This window comes from Sitophilus oryzae, unplaced genomic scaffold, assembly GCF_002938485.1.
Source record: "Sitophilus oryzae breed Bouriz unplaced genomic scaffold, Soryzae_2.0 scaffold_177_pilon_pilon, whole genome shotgun sequence".
Lineage (NCBI taxonomy): Eukaryota > Metazoa > Arthropoda > Insecta > Coleoptera > Curculionidae > Sitophilus > Sitophilus oryzae.
Genome location: NW_022146479.1, coordinates 1,466,900 through 1,489,528, shown reverse-complemented (window position 1 = coordinate 1,489,528; position 22,629 = coordinate 1,466,900). Strand labels below are relative to the sequence as shown.

The window sequence follows — 22,629 nt, the reverse complement described above, 5'->3', positions numbered from 1 at the left end:
TTTAACAGTATAATTTCTACAATTAATAAATAAAATTAAAGCCAAACATATGTAAGTATTATTTATTATTTAAAGTTTTTATTTATAAGTCAAATATTTAAACATCGTTTATTATAATTAAACAAGACCAACGTAATACGCTCAAAGTTTTGTAAATTGAGTAAATATAAATAGGTACTTAAATGATGGCAAAAATAAAAGACTTACATTATATTTTAGGGCCACAAACAAAAGGAACTGTCTAATTAAAACACATATAACAAATAATTATAGTTTGAAAAGCGTTTTGATAATAATTTGACAATATTATGATTGGCGCTATGACAACGACAAAATTTGTTGAGAATTTGACAATAGTATGATAATGGCCGTTGGAAACTATGGAAACTACAAAAAAATTCTGATTTAACGCCATCTGGCAACAACTAGTAGCAACTTCTTAACCTAAAAATTAATTGCACTACCACCTAGCGCCTGAGGCTGGAACTATTTTATTTGAAATTTCCGTGGAAACGGTGGAACCGCTTTTGCTATTTCACTTTCCCGCCCCGTCTCTGATATTATTACCATGGTTACGGCACTAACAGTAGATCAATAGATGCAATTACAGAAAAAATGCGGTGGCTCTCAAAATTTTTAAAAATAAATCAAATTTTTTCAAACGTCACAAAAGTATTTTTTGCGACGTGTCTGACAATATAAAAAGTCATTTTAACGCCTAGGCATAAAAGTAGAGCACTTTTATGCATAACAGTACAAAAATATTATTAAACTGACAAAGTTGCAAATTCAACGAGCGTAACCATAGGTTCTCGAATATAATTACATGCAATGTATGACATTTAAATCTTTTTATATTATTTGGAACATTTGAAATTGTTTAAAAAAATATTTGTGGCATTTGAAAAAAAAAATAGCATGTTCTTTCTGTTCATTCGGAGTAAAAATGACTCTTTGTGCCTCGGCTGTATGTCAGATAGTCAAACGTACAGCCTCACCACAGGAAGTGTCATTTTTACTCCTAATAAAACAATATACTATTTTTTTAAATTTCCAAACTTGAATAACTCGGGTATTTTGGATTTATTTGAAAAACGGTAAAGAGAAAATATAGGTATGTTTCTTTTATCGAGATCTACCAACCCTGAAAATATTTGCACGTATTATATACATTTTATATTTGCATATATTTTTGTTACATTTTTGTCAATTGTTATTCAAAATCAAACTCAACAAGCAGTCAAATATGTATTTGCAAAGCTTCAAGTTAACAGCATATATCAGTTATATTAGACTAAACTAGTTTTCTCCAATTGCATTGTAGAAAAATAGCATCGAAATTAAAAGTGAAAACGATTATTTTGCAATTACGTAGTAAGTTAGTTGCAGTTAAAAAGCCTGTACTGGACAACGAAAAGTAAACATTGTTAATGATAAAATACTCGAAATAATGATAGTAGTTACTGTTTCAAAATCGGAAACGAAAGGATTTGAAAAGTGTGTAATTTAGCTTTGCGTTCGGTTGCAATGCCGATCGTTCCGTCTTTACCGGCTCAGAGTAATAAAGAATTAAACCAAATTACCCCTATGTTTCTATGTAATTTACGATTGATATTGTAACGTTTTAAAATAACGTTTTTTTTTTATTTTGGTATATACCTATGGTTGCATATGGTTACTACCCAATACGCCACTTTTAATTGCTTTTTAGATTTACAGCATCAGAATTTGTGAATTTAAAATATTGAGGATTATTTCTTGCCACAAATTATTGTAGTAAATTTACCATCCGTTCTTTAGTTTTACAACTCATTTGTAAAATATGCTAATTTGTGGCATGTGTGTAAATATGTTGTAATATATCTTTATATTCACCAATATTCTTTATGAATTTATTTAAAAATGTGTATCTGATAGTAAATTTACTTATTCATTGTAAATTTATCTTTTAAAATTGCCAACTTCTTGTAATATTACTATACCGGGTGCGTCTCAAAAGTGGCTCACCCCTATAACTTTTTTATTTGTTTAGATAAAAAACGAGATTTGGTACGTTAGTATATGACATAAATAGAGTGCCATGACTGTGTTAAAAACGTTAATTTTCAATCAAGGAGCCTTGGAAAAATAGATTTGATCGTCTAATACTTTTAGTGTCTTGTCTTGGCCGGTTAAAAGATGCCCAAATCGTATTTTTAATCATATCTCAATTTTTTCAAATGGAACGAGGGTGGCTCTTATGTCATATTCTAACATACCAAATCCCGTTGTTTTATCTGAAAAAATAAAAAAGTTATAGGGATGAGCCACTTTTGAGACGCATCCGGTAGAATAACAACAAATAAAAACATTTTATTATAGTAAATATTAATAAACTTAATAAAACGCGTGTTTATAAACAACAGAACTTATGTATGTAAGATACTCATCATTGTCATCAAGATTGTCAGAAGAACCTTACTGGAATTCTGCGCCTAACCAAAATAAGAACAAAATTGTCATTAGATAGGTTAGGTTAGGTTAGAGTCTTCTACTCCGGTCCTTTCATAGACAAACAGAAAAATTAAAAGACTGCCAGAAGACATACGACGCGCAGGCAAATGTACCTGTAGCGCATCGACGCAAGTGCCGAAATACGTCTATCTAGCTATCTGTGTTTCGACACTAGTCCGTTAGTCTTAGCATATTCAGAAAGAACACGCTAACCTCCAGCGTTGCCAATTTGTGGGGAATTCCCCAAATTTTGGGGAATCCGGAGGGGAGTTTTGTGGGGATTTTAGCAATAGGGGGCGAAAATAAGGGGAGTTTCAACATTTTATTGCTGATTGAAAATGGCGTAAAATTTTTAGCTTTAAAAACGGAGCGGGACGATATATCTTTCCCAATTTAAAAATTATAATCTGCTTTTTACTTGTGCTTCCCTTTGCAAATGCTTCAGTTGAAAGAAAATTTAGTGACCTCAAATTATTTAATGACTACTAGGGAAGGGATTAAAAAACAAGGAGGTAATTTACAGTTTAATCTCTCTAACATATATAATAAATATTGTATTTTTATTAAAATTATTTTTTTTTGTTAAAATAATCATATGGGGAATTTTGGGTGAATCGGACATTTTCTCCCCAAATTGGCGAATTTAATTTAGATTTTTGGGTAGTTTAGAAAATTGACATTGGCAACGCCGCTAACCTCATTCTTTTGTTTGTTTGTTCAAAAACCGGCACGGCGTAATACAAGGCTTGATCATTTTTTAAGAAATTTTTGATTGTTAATTTTATTTTTGTGCAAACTAAACAGTTGTTTTTTATTAAAAAAAAGCAGACAAAGGTAAGAAAGGTGATGTCCATGCAGAAGTTTTTAGCTATTTTACAGTTTACAGGCTATTCTTTCTAGAAATTATACCATCCAGCTCTCCTATTTAATTATTAAATGAAAGTATGAAAGAGATATCAAGGGCTATTCTGTTAAAATATCATCCAGTCTAGGCCCTGTTGTGAACCAGAAGGTCCGCTAAGTTGGATGTTGGATATAGAATGGAAGGAAACAAGGCATAATTGTATGTCCCTTGATGTAGGAGGGTAGGTTTGTTTCTAATAGGCAGTAAAACCAAAAATTCTACTGTGAATCTTCATATTCTAGGCCTGTAAAGATAAATAATTCCTGGAGCTATCTCGAGATATAGTACTCAAGTCGGAGCGAACCAATTGATAGCACGATGAAAAGAAATAATAGCCATCATAAAACTGTAAATATGTATATAACTAGTACAATGTAGCTAGATATTTAGTAGAATAGGGGTATTATAAATTAATACAAAATACAATAATTGGTCATTCTTTCCATTCCCATTCAATTCTTCCCATTTAATTGTTTTCCCATAAAAAAAGGAAAATTAAAATTAAGAGTGCCCTTAACCAAAAATAGTGAAATAAATGGAGATAGTCAAATTTTACATTAACATGTAAAACTTTGAATAAAAAGGTGTAAAAGGATTATAAATGCTGTATTTATATCCTCAAAATTTGAGTAGGTATCTCCATTTATTTCACTGTTTTTGGTTAAGGGCACTCTTAGTTTTAAATGCCTTAAAAATAATAAGCAGAATAATAATTTAAATCTCCCGCTCTTTCATAGTTCGTACCTGTAGCCAAGTAGAGGGCGCTAAAAGCGCAATCTCCCAACATTTTACCACGCGATTCACCACTCTCTAAACTATTAACTTTCTCTATGGGTCCTTTAACACACAATTTGTCCTCCGAAACACACTCGGGAAGAATAAATAATATGTACTTAGAGATATGTTACTTTTGTCTTTTAAAACTGCTTTCTCACAAAAAGTTGCCGTTCGCAGTATATAACAAGAAAAAAACGACACAATAGTAACTTGTGAAAGGTTATGTTATAAAGATTTTCGTCATATAAATACGTACGTATGATCAACTTTTTTTTAATAAATAAGCGGTTGTTTAGGTAGCGTGATTTATTTATTACTCTGAACGTGTAGCCCATTAAGTTGTTAGATCGTACGATTTTCGAAGTTATTTAATATTTGCGGAGATTGTGCACATTCCCACGTTGTGCGAATTGCTGTCTCGGTTTGCGAACGGATTTTTTGAATCAACCATATGGTACGAAATTGTGTCACGATATTTCTCAAGGCTGCTGCCAATTTATGCGGCTGCTGCAGTTGTTTATATTTTTCGAAAGATGCAATACCAGATAATCAAAATGTTCTAATGAGTGTCTAAGGGTACTACAGGTGGTATTTTATAAAAGAATGGTATTTTTTGAAAAATTTATTTATTTCTTATTAAAAAAATAGGTTAAGGTCTCTGATAACCTAACAATTATTATTATAGTTCATACTGATAAGAGCTGAAAACCTCAAAACATATACAGGGCGTCAGTTAAAATTCGAAAAAAACTGTTTTTTTGGAATAGATTTATATGTCCAGAAACGGGTTCTATATTTTTTTAATACTTATAGGGCGAGTCTTAAATCAGTGCAAATATTTTAAGGGCAATTATTTCGATATCAGTAACACGTCTATGAGGTTTTCCTCGCGAATTTTTTTTTTAAAAATTTGGAATTTTTTCAAATATTTTTTGGATTTTTTTTTTTTAGTTTTTAGTTATACAAACAGTGGTGCCCGGTGGTGTAGAGGTACAGGCTCTCGTCTACCAATCTCAAGGTAGTAGATTCGAATCCCACACCCGGCATTTCATCAGCCGACTATTTTTATTGAAATAAAAATAGTTTGTGTACCTAGGTCGACTCAGCCTTAAATACTTGGGATTCACAATCCTGAGGTAATAATAGGCGGTTGAGGCGTAGTGCTAGCCACGTATACCGAACGGCTTTAGTATGGCCAGGGTTCGGAAGTAGTTAATTAAGACGTAATTTACCTGATTAACTACTTGTAGTTTTTCTTCAAAAACTACGTCTTTTCCCGTTCATTAACTACATGAAAACTACGTTAATAAACTATGTATTGATATTATGAATAATTTTCCTTTGTATGAGGTGTAATAGAGATAATATGATGTAAATATTATATTTAAAGCCATATTTCTCCTGTTTTCTTAAATACATTATGTGTTTTTAAAGCTTCAACTTATTATAACCTCACCTCAAACCTTTGATATTTGAAAGTTACATACATAGGTTACATAAACTACACCCTCTACATAAACTACATTAACTACATGTAATGTAGTTTATGTAGTTTTTAAAAGTAACATGTAGTTTTCCGAACCCTGAGTATGACAAGCTGTACCTTGCTACTCCCAAGGCGTCAAACGCTATATACGGGAGCTATTATTATTATAGTTAACAAACATAATTTGTTGGCATCATATGGCAACGTCGGTATATTTCATATCAATTAAACTTTTAGTTACGTAATCGAGGGCGCGACTTTTAAATTCATTGTTGCCAACCATGGACATATTCGACGACGTGCTGACTAACTGGGATTTAAATTTCGTGCTGGGGATTCAGGTGGTAGCTCTGCTGTAAAAAATGTCAAGTTGCCGCATTTATTTATTTATTTCCTGACATTGTCATTCGTTTTGACACTTTAGTTTTGTATTACGAGTTTTTGGTTTAAATAAATTGTGTTGTGATACTTTAAGCTTGCAAATGTTTACTAGCAGACCTTGCAGTCGGACATTGTTCTTTTTAGAACCTCTTTTAGTGCGAAGTTTACAAGATAGCTTAATAGCCGTAAAAAACTCATCGCAACTCTATTAGAATATTTTGAACGGGAAAGCGATAGTAATGACCCTTTATGTCCCTTAAGTGCCGTTAAGAAGGTGAGTTTTGTTGATATAAATAATAACTGTATATACAGGGTGTCTCAGATTTTAATCGGGAAAATTTAAGAGACGATAGAACTTCATATCAACTTGTAAGATTTAAAGCTTCCTTTTCGAGATACAGGGTGTTAAAGTTACTTAAAAAAGAAAAAAAAATAAGATATTTGAAAAACTATTTAATCGATTTTGATATAACTTGACCCGTTTATAATACTTACTATGGGACTTAATTTGATGTAATTAGATTTAAGTTTAATGGCCAGGGGCGACAGTGGGGCATCACTGTTAAATTATTTTAAAGGGAAAAATAGGCACGCCACTGCTTTTTTAGAAGTTTAATATTATTTTTAGATTTAGTAATTAAAAATATTATTTTTTTTGTCTCCTGACTTTTTTGTCTATCTTGCTTACTTCTTGCGAGAAAAATTAAATTCATTTATTCACTCCACCCTGGACAATAAATTAAATAATAATAATGGTTAGTTACAAAAAAATACAATAATTGTTCGAATTGATAACCACTAACATCAACGCATTGGTTTCTGATATTGTTGCCGTCAACGTTATTTCATATTGTTTACATTATAAAAAAATCCATAAATACTCGGGAAAGATACTCGGCCTGATTATTTAATTCATTGTCCAGGGTGGAATTAATAAATGAATTTAATTTTTTTCGCAAAAAGTAAGCAAGATAGACAAAAAAGTCAGGAGACCAAAAAATAATATGTTTTATTATTAAATCCAAAAATAATATTAAACTTCTATAAAAGCAGTGGCGTGCCTATTTTTTCATTTAAAATAATTTAACAGTGATGCCCCACCGCCGCCCCTGGCCCTTAAACTTAAATCTAATTACATCAAATTAAGTCCCATAGTAAGTATTATAAACGGGTCAAATTATATCTAAATCGATTAAATAGTTTTTCAAATATCTTATTTTTTTTTTCTTTTTTAAGTAACTTTAACACCCTGTATCTCGAAAAAGAAGCTTTAAATCTTACAAGTTGATATGAACTTTTTGTTTTATTTTTGCAAGTTCTACATATATTAAATTTTCCCGATTAAAATCTGAGACACCCTGTATATCGCTGTTTTCCGATAAAAGGGGCATAACTCAAAGTTAATAAAATTTACAGTAAAGGCAATTGAAAAATTTTGAATAATGTTATGTTTTCTGACACAACCAGTTTTTAACTAATCTTTAAAATTGGGTTTGATAGTAAATAATTGAAGAGTGGAAATACCAAAGGAGGTAAGTGCCAAAATTATTTTTTCGTGATAAATCTCGACGATTCCCCAGCCGTCTTTGACGATGTTTTTTCTTTCATGACACGATATTATTTATTAATTTGAGGTCTTCTCTATGGTACGCCGCTGCTCGTTTCAAGGCAGGCCTGGCTGCATTTCGATCTAGGTGGCTTGGAATGCAGCCGCTGCCGCCGCGATCTGGGTGGAGCTGGCGAGCCGCGGCCCAAGGGTCACCACACCGGCGCAACCGGGAAATGGCACCCATCGGCCAGCGAGGAAAATCGCCACGGCCGGCCAGCAGCCGTGGGAAATTGCCCGCCGCGACGTGATTCGTTTAAACTTTCGTAAATAAGTTTTGGTTTGATCTGGTAGCGTGCGTTACGTGCAGTATAATAGAGACCTACCCCACCATCCTTCAGGTAGAAATCTACGCTATCGAAAGATGCGTACAACTTATCTTAATAAAAATTATCAGAAATAAGAAATGACCATCTTATCCGATATACAGGGTGGTCCGAACTGTATTCCGGAAACTTCGGCAGCATATTCTGCAGATAAAAATAAGTAAAAAAAGTTCGTATGAATGTACGTCCTAAAATGCTTCATTTCGGAAATACAGGGTGTAGAAGTTTCATTTTTATTTCGATTTTTTTCAAATAATTTATAAATAAGTTCAATATTTGGATAAAAATTGGTGTCTGAGTTTTTTGACATATAAAATTTGATTTTGAAGTCAATATGACTCCTACTTGTAGAGGGCGTCACCTACATATTTTTTACCTGGTTTGAAGAGCAATAACTTTTCGTTCGTACCCGTATAAAACTACTAAGTAAAATAATATACATTTACGAGTTTTTTTACGTAAAAAAGGTCTCTTGGTAAATATCGCTACTAGTAATGGTTCTCGACATACTTGAAATCGAAATTATCAATACCTGTCATCGTTGACATAAATTAATCATGTTGACTAAATAGTTATTAGACTGAAATCACAAATGTGAAATATTTTTTGTGCCAATAGTTCAACAGAAACTGTTTTATCGTCATTTTTTCGCAGACAAATTTATGATTAATTAAAAAAACTTGTTTATTTTTTGTCAGTAATGACATGTATTGTCTATTTCCATTCTAAATATCTTGAGAACGGTTGCTCGTAGCGATTTTTTCCAAGAGACGCTCTTTATGTAAAAAGTCACGGAAATGTATATTTTTTCACTCAGTAGTTTTATACAGGTACGGACAAAAAGTTATTACTCTTCAAAACAGTTAAAACACATGTAGGTGGCGCCCCCTACAAATAGGAGTCATATTGACATCAAAATCAAATTTCTCATGTCAAAAAACTCCCAGACACCAATTTTCATGCAAATATTGACGTTCCTTCATAAATTATTTGAAAAAAATCGAAATAAAAATGAAACTTCTACACCCTGTATCTCCGAAACTAAGCCATTTTAGGACATACATTTATACGAACTTTTTCACTTATTTTTATCTGCAGAATGTGCTGCCAAAATTTCCGGAATACAATTCGGACCACCTTGTATAGTCAAGCAGCATTAAAAGATTATATTAGATTCCTAGAGGTGGCTAGCGGTCTGATCCACTGTGACTTTCTCAGATCTATTGTGGCCCTCATCTTTAGTCTAGCAACTTGGAGACTGAACCCTCCATGTAGCTCCCTGACAATGGCCTATCATTGCCCATTACCGAGAACCGCACATTTGCCAGGTTGTCGCATAGACATAAAATGTGTTGTGTCGCTTCTTCAGATTGGCAGAACGTACACATGGCTTGGTTTGGTCCGTCATTCCCATTAGCATTAGATGCCTATTCAGCTTACAATGCCCTCTTAGTAGACTCACAACAGCTTTGAGCATTAAAAGCGATCAATCCAGTAACTATCAATTCCAATTCGTTGGTCAAAGAATTTCTAAAGCTGAACAAATTAGGCAAAGAAAATAAAGTCCTCCTACTCTGGATGCTAGCCCACCAAGGGATCGAAGGTACAGTTGTAATAATAATAAAAAACATTTTTGAGAAGGTTTAAAATTTTTCCCACATTCTTAAACACACGCAAAAGCAAGTTTATTATTATTTAGTTATGTATTTTTACAGCATGTAATCGATAAATTGAATGTTAATCCGGTCCTGATTCCGAGGCTACGTAACGGGACGTTGTACTCTTGTCGATTGCTCGCGATCTCATATGTCCGACGACATCGAACACATAGAGACTACACACCTGGCAGCTGTATAGAGTTCGGACAGATAGAATACTTTTCTTAATTTCGTGAATGAAACATATGTTTGACTTGTATAAAATTAGAGCCACAGGAACACTGTTTATAATTTTGAAGTGAAACGTGCGTTGGGAGTAAAAATTCCAGGCCGTGTCACACATTTTTGTAAAACAATTTATCCCCGTTATCTAGTGATAATCTACCCCGATGAAAAATAAGCTTGTGGCAACACTGGGTAACGATCTGTGCCAACGCGGCTAAGAAAATCACTATAATAAACTTGAAACTGTACCAATCTTGATTTCATGCATATTTTCATCGATAGGTTTGTAGCTTCTTAATAACGGTCTAGGTAAAGCATCTAGCTCATTTGCAGCTCAGAATTAGAATTTAGAGTTACTAACTCGCATTTTCATTGGAGGACACTGTCATATTTATTTCAAACCAATAACCAACAAGAATATTCATATAATTTATTAAAATTACTGTAAATCACTATCAATAATGAATTTTTTGTAACTGAGCTGTAATTTCTGTATTATTAACCCGATAAATGATGGAGATAAACAATTGTGATTGATTAAAATTTTATTTTAAGATGAAACTTTTGTTAACAACATTTTGAGAATTCGAATAATGAACTAAATAATGACAAGTGACTAATCTGTCTAAAAAAGACAGCGCTCTAAAACGCCAATGAAAAAATGACAAACTGACAATTTTGATTATGCAAAAGAAATACTGGTTGTCTAACTAGTGTGTGTACAGCAATTCCATTGATAAAACGAGCATGTACTTTGGAACACAGAATTCTTCCATCACTTTCCTCTTTCTTTAACTCTCTAAACATTCACGAATTTATGAATGACATGGCATTGCCTAGCTACACAGAAATATAAATAAAATTCTAATAATAATTCTAAAACACTCTAATCCTAAAAGTTTTTGACCATAATATTGTACCAATTATCCAGCAAGTACACTATACTCCACGACGTCAACAGTCAACGTGTGTCTCAATAGCAAACCAACCGGGTATCCAGCCAGCTTGACGAAATCGCGATCTCGTTGATGAGAGGATTCACATTCACGAAACTCGGCGTGCGGACGACGCTGGCTAAGAGGGGAGGACGAACTACAAGGCGCGGGGAACCGAGGGTGGAGGGGGTGACGCAGTGTCCTCGGAAGGTCGACCGCGGCCGCCTTGATGCCAACGCAACGGGCGGAAGGGGAAGGGGAACGCACCGATAAGCGAGCTGCTCCTTCGACAAATACGACATTGCCAAATTGGGAGGAATTTAATAAGGTTTTCCGAATTGTTAATATCATCTCTAATGAGTATTTATATCTATTGCATGTTTATAGCATATTTATTATCTATGCATCGTTTTAGTCTATTGCATGTAGAGAATGTTTGAATAAGAGAATTTGTTGTAGAGAATGTTTGAAGCTAACAGTAAGAGCCTTTATTACAAGCTAGTGTGATAACATTGGTTTCTCAAAAAAATCCTATATGGGTATTTCGCAACTGCAAGAAAATCTAGAAAATAAAATAGTTATTTTTTGTAAACACTTCTGTGTGAATCCAAACGGAAACTACTTGTCAGAAGTTAGGTTTACAGATATACACATTTGCCTAACGAACAAAAAAATGTTTAACGTTTTGGAAAGTTTATCTCTTTCCGTCGTCAGAAGCAAAAAAAACAAAGAATAAAGAAAAAAACTATTTAAAATATTTAAATTCAACTATTCGAGAACACTTTAGTTTTTTAAAACAGATACGCCTACAAAAACCGTTGACGTTCTGTTAAAATGACATTATATCAAGTTAAACTTCAAAATTAACAATTACTACCTAATAACAATTATTTAATAAGGAAAAACCAAAAAAACCCAAACTTTCTGTATGATTATTTTTAATTTTTACGTATGTTATGTTTATTTATGTTATGTTCTTTAAAATCAAAGAAGCGATTGCCATACATTACTAACATCTACAGATACACGAGCAATACATTTATTTTTATTAGATTGTATTAAAAATGCCTCTTTTATTTTTCTTTTAGAGGCTACCGCTTCCTTCATTATAATTTTGGCGTTATTAAAATTCAACATTGGTTGTCTAGCACCATTTGGGGCATTTAGGCAATACTATCATCAGATGCAGTTTCAGGACGTCCTGAAGTTCTTCATCTTCTAAGCTGGGTACGTATAAATTAACCCAAACTTTCAAGATGGTAAAAACTCATCTTTGATTTGCGTAAGTGTATTGTCTTTTAAAAACAAATATTTCATGACTGCTCAATACTCAGTTTTTTTAATTTTCACATCCATCCTTGCATTAATTCGTTCAGGCGATTGTCCAAGAACTAAGCATGGAAGACGAGTGATATCTTAGTGGATTTCTTTCAAGAGATACGCTTTTTGTTACATAAATGTTGTCGTATACATGACGAAGTTGGAAACTTTTTAGACCAACCTCGGACGTGTAACTGGTTACACAGATAGAAAAGTTCCGAGTCACGATGATACACATAAAAGAAACAGGTTACAGTTTTAGGATATATCCCTATAATTATTTAAGTCATAAGGTACGTTTAAATTCAGCTGCCCAAAATTTCACTCCGATAAATGATGGTACAGAGTCTTTGATTTTCGTAGGTGTATGGTAGTTGTAGTCAAAAGGTACACAGTACACAAGCAAATTATGCAGATTTTATTGCATGAATATTGCCCCATATAAATTATTTTCAGCATTGAGATTTCGCCGCTTTATACAACATTTTTATTTAGCAAAAGCGGTGATAAAACACTATGTTTTTAATGTTTACTTAATATCATCAGCGTGAGTAAACTTAATCTCATTTTGAATGAAATATGACATGGGAAGGTAAAATGCCAACATCAAAACAAAAATAAAGTTAATCTTAAACAGTCGTGTTAAACCAAAATTAATCCCCTCGTGTGAACATAGAATAATTTCTTTAAAGTTCTCTTTGAATATTAAAAGTGAATCGAGACCAGTTTGTTCTGGTTTACTTTTAAATTATTTTGAAAAATAAAGACTATTACATATTAATTTTATATACACTAATAAGATGATTTTTTAAGAGCTCTTTGATGTTTCCTATAAATTTTATAATAGTAATACCTTACTAATACTCTAATAATACCGATAAAAAGTTATTGGTTGCATTTTATTGTCTACGCTTGATCCCAAACATTATAAATGATTTATTAATTTGATAACGAATGGTGTCAAAATATTTGCGGCTGACTTTTTGGTAAAGAATTTATCTTTATCTATGTGTTGGGCTTGTACGACTTTGGATGTATTTTTAATATTATTAATCTACCAATAATAATTCCAAGACTGGAGGAAAGAGGAATGGCTGTTAGATACAGGTATGACAACAGTCTGTTTAACATAAAAAGACTCAAAAAGGCAAAAATACGTATAAAATACATTACAGAACTTAAATACGCTGATGACTGTGCTCTAGTTGCAAAAACTTTACAGCAATTACAAGAAATGTTGAACACATTTACCTGGGCATACGAGGCTTAAGCTAAACATCGACAAAACCAAAACCAAACCAAAACTCCCCCGGAAGATCACAACAATGCTATAACAATCGGAGAAGAACTATTGGAATATGTAGCGGAATTCAATTACCTCGGCAGTTCCTGAAATTCAGCACAGAATTAGCAGCACTGGAACTTAGCAGCACTCAAGAGCATTCTGAAAATTAAAAGACAGGGTTTTCTACAATCATGACTTGAGCACAAAAACTAAACTTGCAGTGTACCGAGCAATAATAATCCCCACCATGTTATATGGAAGCGAAACTTGGGTGCCGTACCGCCGACACAAGAGTGCCTTAAACAAGTTGCAACAGAGACACCTTAGACAACTGTTAAGAATCAAATGGTACCACCATATCTCAAACGTATCAGTCCTTAAAAAAGCAAGCTGCGAGAGCGCTGAAGTCATGATTACTAAATCCCGCTTAAGTTGGATGGCCACGTATGCAGAATGCAAGAAAACCGCCTACCAAAATCTCTTCTTTACGGTGAGCTTGTAGACGGTAAGAGGAAGCCGGGTGGGCAACTCAAAAGATACTATCCATGAAAATTTAAAAGGGATAAGTATGCAGAATCAGTGGGAGGAAGCAGCACACAATAGAACGCAATGGAAGAAAATTGTAAACTCAGTTAACAACGACAAACAAAAAGTAAAGAAGTAACAAAGTAATGAGACTTTTGAATGCCCGGAGTGCGGAAGAGAGATAACATCACGTATGGGGCTTCACTGAAATCACAGAAAAGCTCATGAAAGAAAACGCCTTGCGTAACCATCTTCTGATGCGTGTCAAATACTCGTTAGCGAGTAATGGCAGTAAGTAAATAATTCGAAGTTCTTGAGTTTATTTTTTTTATTAATAAGAGGCCACAGGAGAAAAAAATATAAAATACGTACAATACGCCTAAGTAATATTTGCCTAGGTACTGGATTATAGTATTATGAGAATTTTTTACTATAATATAATAAGTTAGATAAAATAGTCACATCGGCAACATCGCATTCGAAAATTACCTCTCAGAAGTGGACCGACCCGATCGTCCATTGTTTTTGTACTTTTTACCGACGTGGCGTAGGAGGCGGCTTTCGCGAAAGGGTTCCTTGGAACAAGCAAAAATTAGTTCGGAAATATAATTTCTTGCATATGGTTCATTCTACAGCTGTATTTTTTTATTTTGTTATTAAAAAGTTATTAAACAATGAATCAGTCAAAAAAGTCGAAAGAAACAAAAAGGCTTGTTGGTATATTTGCAGTTATAATGTCACCCTGTAAGTCTCGAAAAACAATAGCAGGTAATCCGAGCGCGAGTTGCGACATAACAAATGACTAATTTCGATTATTTTTAACTTTCAAGGAGACACATTTGCTTAATTGGGCGCTTCTAGCTTTACTTTTTTACATATTTTTTTCGAAACATTCGATGATGTACACATACACACATCCTGATGATGATGAATCATTGCTTGCTACGGAAACTCCGGAAATTGTCCGAAATTTTGTATGCCGGCAGCTGCTGTCTCAAGGTGTTTTTTAGTCTAGTGTTGATATATTTGTCTGGTAATTAAGTTTTTTTACAATTTTGTAAGTTTTTGGCAATTTACGCTCTCGAACAAAACTCGATCACTATTGAGATTGAGATCTTATAGAAGTAGTTTCTTTATAATGCCCTATATCTAATAATATATATCACGGCCCTTACATATTCTAAAGTATCTCCAACTAGTCAGGGATGATTTCGACCAATGACATCCTGAAAATGACAGAAAATACAATTTAATTATGGATTAAAATGATACACAACATCAGGGGGGCAGATTATATTATCTTCATTTGAGTTCATATCCTTGTGATTTTGCTCCTGCTTGTTTGCTAATATCGTAGTCTCATCTGTCACAAAAAATGATACATATACATACATACTGTCATTACTCGCTGACGAGTATTTAACACGCATCAGAAGATGGTTACTCAAGGCGTTTTCTTTCATGAGCTTTTCTGTGACTGAAAAGCCCAATACGTGATGTTATCTCTCTACCGCACTCCGGACATTCAGATAATCTCATTGCTTTGTTGCCTCTTTACATTTTGGTTGTCGTTGTTAACTGAGTTTACAGTTCTTCTCCATCTTAATCCCCTTTAAGTTTTCGTGGAAAATATCCTTGTACCTGTTGAGTTGTCCACCCGGTTTCCTCTTACCGTCTACAAGCTCACCGTAAATCAGAGATTTTGGTATGCGGTTTTCTTGCATTCTGCATGCGTGACCAGCCCATCTTACGCGGGATTTTGTAATCATGACTTCAATGCTCTCGGATCTAGCTTTTTCAAGGACCAATACGTTTGGGACATGGTGGAACCATTTGATTGAGTTATCTAAGGTCTCTGTTGCAACTTGTCTAATGCGTTCATGTGTCGGCGGTACGGCACTTCGCTTCCATATAACATGGTGGGGATTATTATTGCTCAGTGCACTGCAAGTTTTGTTTTTGTGCACAAGTTATGATTGTAGAAAACCCTGTCTTTTAATTTCCAGAATGCTCTTGAGGCGCTGCTAATTCAGTGCTGAATTTCAGAGTCGATATTGGTCTTTTCCGAAATTAAACTGCCGAGGTAATGGAATTCCGCTACATATTTTTAATTAAAGATGAAATGGATGGAATACGTTGCAAGAGTTGACACTTCTCAATAGCAAATAAGACCCACACACATTCTAGTACGAGCCAATAAACCTCATAAAAATATATCAACAGCCGACACCATGATTATTCCATATCGAAGAGCAATTTGCAAGATTACATCAGATTGGAAGCCAAAATAATTAATAACGAACAGCACATGATTAGGAGGTAATACAAATAGGTGGTAATGTACGAGTCAGCTAAGAAAAAGTCACGAGCGTCATCTAATCTAGTCATATTATCTGAATGGAGGAAATCTGATCTCTCTTGCTGAATCTTGAGGAAAGGAGATTATTGCCGGAATGACGTGGCTTTTCCTCACCTAATTCTTACTTTACTACTCCCACCTCCTTGAATTTGTTTAAACTAGACAACTATCCAAACACCTTTAGTGAGCACAGACGTCAAAAACATGTAGAAAACTCTCGTCAGCGACATCAGCTAGATGACACTAGAGTAATTTCGTCATTCGTCAATTCATTAACATGGACGAAGGATATCAGTCACCTTAGATTTTATGAAGTAGCGTTAGGTCTATTGATTCTACTGCGACATTTTCAGATTTATTGTGGCTCTTTCTTATCTCTAGATCACATTCTGCAGTCGTATCATCAAAAAGTCTAAATAACTTGATGGAGATTGATTCTTCCATATTGCTTCTTATGAATGAGTTATCATTGCTTAGTACAAACAACCGCACATATGGTAAGTTATCGTATACAGATATACAGACAGAGAACGTGTTCTACTACACAGACAGGATTGTGGTCCGAGAATGACATTGTTTTGAAATTTTTGTATTTGCATTTGACACATTGGCATTTTTGGCATTATTCATGCTATTGTTGGTATTAGTACGTAATTATTTGGCATTACTCTCATATTTTTTGGCATTATTTTGGTATTAGTATACAGAAATTCGTCAACGGTTTATGATAATTTCGTCGATGAACTCTGCCAGTCCATCTATTCTGGGTGCCAAAAAGCAAACGATCTACCTAGAAAAGGAGTAATCTAATCCTCCATTAACTGGACCAGAACCGTTCTGTTTTCCCAAGTGGAAACCAGCTTCAAGCGGAACTCAAGAACCTGGGAGACTCCAACCGTAACCTGGAATGGGAATCCTCCAACGAAGAAATTTCCCAGGGTTTACGACCGAGAAAAATCAAAGATTTTCCTTGATTTAAGTAAGAACAATCTTCGGATGTACTCCTCAATAAACACCTCAGCAGATTGAAGCTGAGCAACAACAGCGAATGCAGATTCTGTGAGGAACACTTTATTATTGAGTGCACCGAGACAACCACTCGTGAAATAAACTTTGATACGACTGATATCGGAGATGGAGAACTACCCTCTATAAAACCGTCTCAGATACTGGCTGCCCTGAGACTGTATGATGAGTTATAACTCAAGAAAGGTAGACATAATAGATCTGTAAAGTCGCGGTGATTAACGTCCCCCCTCCCATACAATCTACAAACTCAGCCAAATAACAGAATTACACAGCAAATATCCGCTTTGCCAACCCTAACCTACCCTACCGATTTACCCCTTAAACTCAGACATATACCGTACGACGACCATCAAAATAAAAAAAGAAAGAAACAGCACATCATATCGTTCGATCGCACACGGACAGAATAAAGATAGACGACGATAGTCGACCGTCGGTCGGCTTCGATTTTCGATCCAGACGAACAGCGATGCCGATGATATCCGCCGTCCGTCCATCCAATCCAGCTGCAGCCGGGGCCAAAGGTCAAGGCCCTTGGTCACGTGTTCGACCCCAAGGTCACGCGCGGTGCAACGGCCCTACGCAACTATCGGCGAGGTGGCCTGTCCTGTGTCGGTGGTGGTGCACACAGGGCGCACAGCGCTGCCGATCTTCCGGAATAGTAGTAGAACCTTCGGATTTAATCTCAGGCTCTTTAGCCTGAATTTAAACGATGGTTTTATTTACTAGTTTTACACTGGGTGGCGAAATACAAACCAAACAACATATTAAAAGCAGAAAATAAGACTAAGGAAGAAGCCAATACTATTTTTTGTAGATATATTAGAATATATTAGAGATGTCAGTTTCTTAGTCACAAGTTTCAATAATACAGGTTGACACTTTTCTCGTGACAGAGATCAATTTTTGCTAGTGAACTTTACATTCTTTATTTTCAAATCTGTTTAATGTAAACTGTATAAATCTGGGAAGACACTGTGTCAGGACTTGAAATGGTACTAAAATTATTGTGAATCTTAGAGAGATGCTTTTAAAATAGTTACACGTGCAGCGTGAGATCGTCCCCAGATTTAGATACATAAAAATATCAACTTTTTTCTTTTGAAAAATTTTAGAAATCTCTCCATATCAACAAAGCAAATATTTATGTATAATTTCTATTCTATTATTAATGTATTTATAGTTGTAATGATAAAACTGGAAAAAATGCCGTCTACGAATTTAGAAAAATGTAATTGAGGTCTATTATAGAGTCTGGGATGTAAGAAAATATGAATTTCTTGGTAAACTGTACAATAATACAATTTGTCAATTAAATATGCTTACTGCATGTCAGAAGGCTATTAATTAAGAGACCAATAAGATAAACAAATTACCATACTGTTTTTAACAGTGTATGTGGAAAATTCCGCCGCTAAGTGTCGAATGCAAAAAAGTGCATTATCTAGAGTTTGAATTTTCACTGTCCATTTTAATGGCAAAATTTCGAAGACAACTTATAAAAAACGTAGACCCAAAATATTTTATATAAGATCTATTCTATATTCTACGATCAAAAATCTTTAGTATGGCATTTGATATAATCTGTCCTACAAATCTGGGTAGAATTTTGATAGACGACATGCAAAAAACGACAAAAAATACGATATGCCTGTGAATTAAAATGACAGACACAACTGTCACCGTGAAAGGTCCGCTCGTTGGGCAGATTATACCGTATGATCGAAACAAAAACGGCGGCAGCGATGGCTATAAAATAATTATCGCTGTCATTTTATATGTTAAATTATATGAGAAATGTCATCGATCGTCATTTCCTAGCGAACTGGACGCCGTTTTTTTTCGATCATACGGTTCTTATTCTTTGTTAATTTAAAATTTGACTGTATCTACTGACAGTCTAACAGAACGTCAACGGTTTAATAGATGTGCCTGGACGAAATATCTAAATTAATTAATTATAATGTGTTTTCGATATTTTTATAAATACTACAGTAAATCTAGTTAGATTTAGTGATTTAGTCATTTTCATTATGTTGTTCTATATTCTTTTTTGCTTCTGGCGACACATTTAGAATAAATTAGAATTCTTTTTTAATGTTTATTTTTTCATTACAGTGACGAAATATCCAGCCGTTTTCCAGAAATGAACTCTCCACAAAGGTAAAGATATTATTAATAGACAAAAATAAAAAGAACAAACAACTTATAGAAACTATTTGATAATCTCGTTTGTCCCTATATTTCAGTTAACAAAATACACTTGGCAACGCCGAAATGCATTTCCTCCAACGATCAAAAGTACAAAACAAATAAAAATATGTACCTGTTGTAATTACTACTATGTACAAATGCGCCAAGCGCAAATCCTAACCTGCGGTTAAAATATCCAAACAAAGAACTTGAGCCGTCTAAAACGATGTACACTTCGCGAAAACCGCTTCTTCCTCTATCGCAACGAAGAAAGAAAATCGTATCGCGCCAAGTGATAAACCGTTTTCAGAGATGTCTTCGACCGACCCAGAGCGGACGCGTTCTTCGACTGAGGCCGGTGTTGCCAAGAGACACACGCCACTGCCGCGATAGGTGCGCGACGTAATATTACCACAAGCCGAAGCCACCTGAGAAAGAGGTGTACTACGATTGTTGGTCCGGTCAGCGGAAAAGAACAAAGAGAAAATGCGTCTTTCTGCGCCCTTTGTCCGTCACAAAACCTCCGCCAGACAAAAAAATCTAGAAGTTTTGTGTCATCGGAAGAAAAAGTTACAGGATGCGTTAGGGTGCGTATCCACCACCATACAATTCTTTACGTACGTATGTTTACACTGCTTCACTTACTTCAAGCACCAACTTTCATAAACTTCGAAAATGTATTGAAAATGATGTCGGATAATATCGTCTTAGCCAGGATATTTACGAAAATGGCAATGAATTAAGAAGGGTAATGTTGAAAACGATAGTCTTTTATTGGCTTTTGTCAGTCATTGTCATTGACCCGGCAATACCGTTATTAACTAAATAATATTGGGAAATGTTGAAAAACAACAGCTATCAGCAATATAACAGCTAACATTTCCTTGGTGTCTCTGTTAGCCCTCTGCTGAACTGAACCCAGACTTTGACATTCAATTTTAAAATCAATGACAAAAAAAAAGAACAGTGATGAATCGCGAAAAAAAGGTCGAAACCAAAGCTATCAAAACTCATTGGTGCAACTTCGTGTGCTAGTCAATTGGCGCCTAGGAGATGCAAGACCTAATTCTTCCCCTAGGAGATGCAAGACCTTGTCGTTGGTGGGGAAGCTCCTGCTCAGGTGCTGGGGGGAATCCCCCCTAGCACTTGGCTTGGTCTAAGAAGCATCTCACTCAACGTCTTGTCCCTGACTGTAGTGTCGTGGCCAGGGAATTGCACCAAGACATATAACGATACCGGGCGGGGCTACGGACAGCCTCAACCTTGGGGCGTCGGGGGGCACCCCATTGTATTTTACCCCTTACTTCTACATGCGGGGCTCTGTAGAAGTGGACCGATTGTCCCTAGCGACTCATGGGAACACTATGAGATCTGGTAATAATAGTAATAAAAACATCACCGGTGAAGCTGTGGGGAAACCCCCTAGCGACACTGAGAACAGTAACAATGAAAGTTCCAAGGGGCCAAACCCAAAGAGAACTACAGGAGAGGTGGCTGACACTTGCGTGAGACCATCCTCCGCAAGTGGCATACAAGTTACCACCTCCTACAAGGTGGACCAACCTCCTACCTCTAAACCCAACAGGCGACACAAGCTACCGTTTCGTCTACCCGGCCTGGGTCGTAGCTCCTCGACTGTGAAGGATACGGGTCTCCGTAGGAAGTCCTGGGACTGTATGATGAGTTATAACTCAAGAAAGGGGGACACAATAGATCTCTAAGGTCGCAGACATTAACCCCCCACCCACTTACTCTAAATTCTAGTCAATTGGCGGTAGTGGCTAGACGCTTGAAATGCCAACCAGTAGGCAAGAAATAAATAACAAGGCAAAAAATAACGAAAAACTAGCAAAATTGAACGCATGAACGAAACCGCCGTTTTCCGCCTTTTGGTAATAATGAATCAGTGAAACTGACAGGTGAATACGCTAATACTAATATCATCAGCGAATCTTAATTGTGCTGATGGTATTCACTAACAGCTCTGATAAGCAACAAGAACTAATAAATGAATTTATTACGATCAGTAATTAAGTAGGCCAAAACATGAAGTTAACCTAAACATGAAGTCAATTTTTTTTACAACAAAGGTCATGTACAATGAACGGTAAATATTCAGGAGATTGCAGTCAATGATATTACACTGGGAGTAGTAGATGAATTATTATCCAATTCTGTGGTATACTACTTCCCGATATTAACAGAAGATAAAATTGGCACTTCTTCGTTGGTCTATTATTAAGTCTACACCCAGTCTCCTATCCCTATGCCCTGCGCTAGCTCACGCAGGTCCTTGATAGGATGGAAGCATAATTCTTCCGATTTCCCTATTCTTTCCCTACTTTCACAAATAGAAAGTGTAGCTGGTGATCCAGAGCCTCGCAATGACAGGTTTCAGGATCTTTATCGCAAAATCTGCAGCAAAGACTTCCTTGATACAGATTGAGCTTGTTCAGGGAGCACTTGACAACCATATGTCCTGTCACGAGACCTGTTGTAATTCGCACTTTGGTCCTACTGAGCATTAGCAGTTCCTTTGTGATTGTAGAATAATTCCTTCGATGAAATATATGTTTGCTTCAGCGGAGGGTTTGTTTTTCCATGATTCCAGAGTTTTACTGCACAATAGGTTACGCCCAATACTGGCTCTGGACTAAGATGCGTCATCATAATGATGCTTAGATATATTACAATGGCTTTCTCTTTCAGACGATAAACAATATCACTCCACGATTGTCCTAAATTACAAACATCATCAGCTTAACAGTCAAAAAATCGGTTAATGTTTTCGTTGTATCAATTTGTTAACCCCTTAGCAGTTTACTATTTTTGCTTCAGGTACAATGGTGTATTTATTTCGTCTGGAATGATTAATCGGTATTAAAACTCTGAGTATTTCATGCAAACTATGCTAACAGAGCATTAGAAATTTTATTCATGCAGGATTTTGGTCAGAGTGAGCAAACAGGGTATCCAATGTGTGTAGCTTTCTCATGCTCAAATTTCCATTGAGTTTGAGATAAACACATTCTTATGACTTGCTATATTTGACTAGTCTCTACTATCTCCTCTTACTTTAGTTTCACGGATGTCTAGCACTATTTGGTGAACCTAAATATTCACTTAT

General features: G+C 35.2%; 1 protein-coding gene across 3 annotated transcripts in view; it reads right to left on the bottom strand.

Moving 5' to 3' along the window:
* LOC115882266 (nuclear hormone receptor FTZ-F1 beta) overlaps positions 1 to 22,629 on the bottom strand; it is a 52,648-nt gene that overhangs the window by 28,355 nt on the left and 1,664 nt on the right. Inside the window, exon 1 of one of the 3 annotated variants that reach the window (XM_030900210.1) lies at positions 19,636 to 19,857. The exons of 1 other annotated variant lie outside the window; for it this stretch is intronic. The gene's annotated coding sequence lies outside the window, so the exon portion shown is untranslated. Of the gene's footprint in view, positions 1 to 19,635; positions 19,858 to 22,629 lie in introns of those variants that run through there. One more of the 3 variants, XM_030900211.1, reaches the window with a different exon arrangement.